This window comes from Octopus bimaculoides, chromosome 29 (assembly GCF_001194135.2).
Source record: "Octopus bimaculoides isolate UCB-OBI-ISO-001 chromosome 29, ASM119413v2, whole genome shotgun sequence".
NCBI lineage: Eukaryota > Metazoa > Mollusca > Cephalopoda > Octopoda > Octopodidae > Octopus > Octopus bimaculoides.
In genome coordinates this window covers 9,891,048-9,896,697 of record NC_069009.1, presented here as the reverse complement: position 1 = coordinate 9,896,697, position 5,650 = coordinate 9,891,048, and the positions used below count along the sequence as shown (strand labels likewise).

The window sequence follows — 5,650 nt, the reverse complement described above, 5'->3', positions numbered from 1 at the left end:
AAGTTGTCTAGGCCTGTAAAACCTGGAGTGACCAATTGATCAACATCTCTCAGCTTGTTCATTGGAGACACTTTACATGTTGGTTTCTGGAAGAGTGAGAAAGTAATAACAATAACATCACAACAATACATTTTTAACAAGATTGAAATAAAAAATTTTTATAAATCAAAACAAAAAAAATGTTCATGAACAGATGAAGGATTGGCTGTGTGGTAAGAAGCTTACTTCGCAACCACATGGTTCTGGGTTCACTCACATTGTGTGGTACCTTGAGCAAGTGTCTTCTACTATAGCTTTGGGCCGACCAAAGCCTTGTGAGTGGGTTTACTTGATTGAAATCTGTTGTATGTGACCACTGCTTGACATCTGGTGTTGGTGTGTTTATATCCCCATAACTTAGCAGTTTGGCAAAAGGGACCGATAGAATAAGTAACAAGCTTAAAAAGAAACTAAGTACTGGGGTCAAGTAGTCCAACTAAAGTTCCTCAAGGTGATGCCCCAGCATGGCCATAGTCTAATGACTAAAACAAGTAAAATATAAAAGATAATTCAGGTGCAGTAAGAAGTAGAGTTACAAATGTATTGATGATAATATCTGAGAGAAGAATGCCCTCCTTCAGTGGAACATGTGATGCAGTACAGCAAACCTTAAAGGCCACAAGGAAACCAACATCCTGCATTACATGTCAGGATCTGACCTGGAACAGGGAGGCAGAAGAGAGGATGCCCTAAAAACAGGAGGAAGAAGAATAGTGAGGCAGAGCTGAAAAATTAGGGATCCAACAGGAGAGAAGCAGGAAAGACAGACCAGAGTCAAGAATAGGCAACAAAAGCCATTGATAGTCAATGCTCCATAGACAGCAAAGTTGTTTAGATAAAGTACGAGGGTCAGTCATTGATATTAAACCACTCCTCTCAAATTAACTGGATTTGTGCCCGTCCCTTCATTCCTTTCCAAGTATTTCTGGTCATTTTCTAAAAATTCACAAAAAACTTCCACTCTCTACATGCCCACATGTTCGATCCACATGTTCAATCTACTTTGAGAGATTGGCACTTCTTTATGGAGCTGTCAGCACAATCTTCTCTCTTGCACATTGTATCTAATTCCTCTTATGCCTAACTTCTCTCGCAATACACTAGATTCTGTTGAACATGAACACTTACATTACACGTCCAGTGGAGCTGACAAGCCTCAATCCACTCTAACCTTTGCATGTCCTCTGCGTTCAGGACCCATTTCTCACTACCGTGTAGAATTGCTGCCCATACACATGCATCATACAATCTTCCCTTCACTCAGAGAGAGAGACAGACAGAAAGAGAGAGACCTTTCGTAGCCATCAGAAGTAACAGCTCTCTGAATTTCCTCCATCTTATTGTTATTCTAGCTATCACACTCTCCATGTATCTTCTCCCCACTACTAATTTGGTCCCCCAGGTAGCAGAAATTATCTACTATCTCTAATGAGCCACCAGAGTCAATTTCCTGATTCTCTAAAGTTCCACTGCACCTCTTGTGTGTCCATAGCTTACACTTGGTACAACTTATGGAGTTCCTGCCTATACCTTTCCTACAAATCAAACAGGACCACCTACCCGAGCGGGGTAGGGTCTTGTCTGTTTTCTTGCTTACTAGTCTTTCCTAAGTCAACCTTAAGGCCCTTAGATTCCAGGTTTTGCCTCCACACCTGGAATTTCTCTTCTAGCTCTGAGATGGAATCTGCAATGAGGGCAAAATCATCAGCATATAGTAGTTTCAGGGGCTACCTGTCTCAAATGCTTCAGTTATGGCCTGGTGGACAATGATGAAAAGAGGGGGGAAGAGAACTGAGTCTTGATGAAACCCTACCTACACACCAAATTCTTTGCTGTACTTGTGGTCAACTCTCACCTTAATGACAGTGTCTCTGTACGTGGTCTGTACAGCTTTCACCAACCCCTCATCTATCCCTAGCCTCCTCAAAGCCCACTGTATCACACAGTGGGGTAAGCCATGGAAGGATTTCTATAGATCAATGACTGCCAAGTAAAGTGGTTTATTCTTAGCTAAGTATTTCCCTTGCAGTTATTTGATTATGAAAATAGTATCAGTGGTACTTCTCCCACTGGACAAAGTCAAACTGCATTTTGTCTTCCCTAATTCTGCTCCTAATTAATTGGGCTTTAATTCTCTCTGTAATTTTCATCACCTGGTCCTTATTTTTGTAGCAGCTAACAATTATGCCAGTCACTGGATATTACACCTTCCTGAATGACCTAATTAACTAAGTGGGTGACTAGCCCATATCCTACCTTATTGAATATTTTGAGCATCTCAGCAGTGATTCCAGATGGACCAGAAGCTTTCCTAGTTTTCATGTCTTTAATTGCCTTATCTATAATACTGCTGTCCACTAGGATAGCTGGTCCCTCTGTTGGGTTCATATGAGGGAGACTACCTTTATCCCATTCATTCTCTACATTCAACAGTCTTGCATATTAACTTTTCTATGCCTGTTTCTTGTCCACATCACTAAGTGCAAGCATAACATTATCCATCCACACACACTTCTCTCCTACAATATCTCGATTCTTGCTGATACAATGTCTAACAATCCAGAACACTTCTTCTAAATACATTGTTACAGAGGTTCTCTCCTCTTTTTATGCCTTTCCTTCTTCCCCCCTGTGTGTTTTCCATTAGGGCGTAGGTGTGTCGCAAACGTTTGGGAAACCAATATAAAACACTTAATATCAATTTGCTTCAGCTTTTCAGAATCTGTTTGTTAGGATAGCGAACATGTCAATGCATGTACCTACCAGCTATCATTTCCCACTTAATGTCTGGAGGTGAGATTAAAAAACAAAAGAAAAAGGGCACAAGTAATATAGCGCTCATTTCCATTGTATTTTATTCAGTGTAAAAGAATTAACACATTGCAAGTGCTATCCTCTTGTCCAAAGTGAACTGAAAATCGATTGAAAATTTTCCAATCTGCATCTGTTTTAGTGAGGGAAACACACTGGAACCGCTTTCAAATTGCCCAAAGTTATTGCTCGCCTATACTAACATTACGCATTACTCAGGGTGAACTAATAATTATGAAATCACATTAAACTCATTCCACACTTGAACCTTGTTCATCAGTCTCACGGACTTAGCCTTAGGAACTGGGTGTTCTAATTAAGTGTAACGTACCATTTCTAATTTTATCGTGCTTAGTGTTGGTGATATCAATTACACGTTTAGTTATCATAACTTTATAATAAATCAGCTTAGTTTTATTCATAAATTGTAATTAAATTACCCATAAAATGGATAAGTTTTTAATTAAGAAAGATGACATTTCCAATGAACAAATTTAACAGCTATGAAGGAAACCACTCAAACAATGGTTGAACGACCAGCATCAGTGAGTGAGGTGGGCACAGGAAAAATGTTTAAGCCTTGTTTATACAACAAAGATTACATAAAACTGGGCTTCACATTTTCTGGAAATGAAAGCAATCCTAGTCACCTATGTTTAGTCTGTGCAGATCTACTTACGAACGAAAGTATGGTATCAAACGAATTAAAGTGTCATTTCAGCACTAGGTATGGAAATTTGTTAACAAAACCAGTGGAATACTTCATTGAACTTTCAAAATCTCTAAAACAGCAGGCTTCAATGTTCACAAGGAGAATGAAGACATCAGACAAAGCTCAAGAGGCAAGTTACTTGGTTATTCAAATAATTGCCAAAAACAAGGAACAACATAGTATTGCTGAAAGTACTATAAAGGAATCTTGCTGTGCTATTGTTTGAAGATTTGGACCCGAATTTGAGATACAAGTCAATAAAATTCCTCTGACAGATAACACAACTGGAAGGCGAATTCAATATATGTCTGATGACATTAAGGTACAAATGAAGGATATTTTTCAAGATAATAACATGATGTTTGCATTGCAGTTAGACGAATCAACAGATGTCAGTGGGTTAGCACAATTGATGGGTTTTATATGTTTCATTTATAATAACAGAATTATTGAGCAATTCTTGTGTTGTCTACAACTTCCATTGAGAACTAGAGGTGAAGAAAATTTTCAAGCTTTAAATTTCTTCATGAAGGAAAATAATTTGTTGTGGTTAAACTGTGTAGGAATATGCACGGATGGTGCACCCTCAAAGGCAGGTTCAGTGAAAGGTTTTACAACTTTAGCAATAAAAACAGAATACAAATATTATAATTACTAATTGTTTTTTTGCATCACAAAGCACTAATTGCACCAACTGTTGGAGATGATTTATCAAGAGTTATAAACAAAGTGGTTCAAATGGTCTTTTACATCAAAAGCAGACCTCTTAAATCAAGATTATTTGCTCATATTTGTGAAGAAATGGGACCAAATTTTGAGAAACTTCTACTACACACAGAGGTTTGTTGGCTTTCAAAAGGTTGTGTGCTTTGTTGTGTATACGAATTGATAGAAATGATGCTTTTTGAAGAAAATCAACAGAATGATCTGATTCAAGATGAACTTTGGTGAACCAAATTGGCATATCTTTCGGACATATTTGAACATTTGAAGAAAATTAACACAGGTATGCAGGGAAAAGCAGAAAATATCTTAATATTGACTGATAAAATCTGTGCTATGAGAGACAAGATAACAATTTGGAAATGCAAAGTAAAAGAAGGAAATTTGAAATGTTTTCCAAAACTTGTGAGTGCAAGCTAAAATGTGAGATCAGATCGTTAATTGTTGACCATTTAACATTGCTTAGAGAAAAAACTTGATTATTATTTTCCAAATATTGAAATCCCAAACTATGATTGGATCAGAAATCCATTTCTTGCAACTGCAACAACTGATTTTTCACTTACTGAAGAAGAAGAACTAGTCAAAATCAAGAATGATTAGTGTCTGTTGTTGATGAGGGGGACTTACAGAACTTTTGGATTCATGTTTGAAACAAACATCCAAACCTAGCTTAAAAAGTTTTACAAATTCTTTTGCATTTTTCTACTACATACATTTGTGAAGCATCTTTTTCAGTAATGCTAGACATAGAAATGTGGAAACTTGAAAATGCTTGATAGTGAAATGCGAGTGTCATTATCTACTATTCCATCTAATATCTAAAATCTCTGTTCTTCCCATCAAGCTCACTAAAATAGTAAGTTATAAAAGTTATTTTTCTTTTACTAATCCTTGCACATACTTACAAATTATTATCAATAAATGATAACTCGCATTTCTCTTGAAAATGTATTTTATTTTGCTCACAAATTATATATTTATAATTTTTTCGTATGTGTATTTCATGTGCAAGATTCTTGATGTGGATACGTGTGTTGAAAGAAATACAATTAAACCTTGGGAGAGGCATTATGCCGGTAATAAACACACGCACTGGTTCAGTCCTTTATTAATTTATATAGTTTTTTGTTAAATTATTTCATTGCACTCTTGCAATCTCTTCAGTAACTTGTCTCTCCACTTCCATTTATTTTGAATGTATGATCTGGCGTTGTTTTGGCGTTGTTTCGAAACTGTTCGGTATGAGCATGTGAGTGTGTGCAAGCTCGTATGTGTGCACGCTCATATGTGTGCACACACTTATGTGTTCGTGCTTATATGTAAGTATGTGCGTCCATATGTTTGTTTGTAACAATTTCGTTT

The 5,650-nt window shown here is 36.9% G+C and overlaps 1 protein-coding gene across 1 annotated transcript in view; it reads right to left on the bottom strand.

Annotated features, from left to right (window-relative positions):
* LOC106879930 (ubiquitin carboxyl-terminal hydrolase 19) overlaps positions 1–5,650 on the bottom strand; it is a 163,422-nt gene that overhangs the window by 121,787 nt on the left and 35,985 nt on the right. The window lies entirely within an intron of this gene.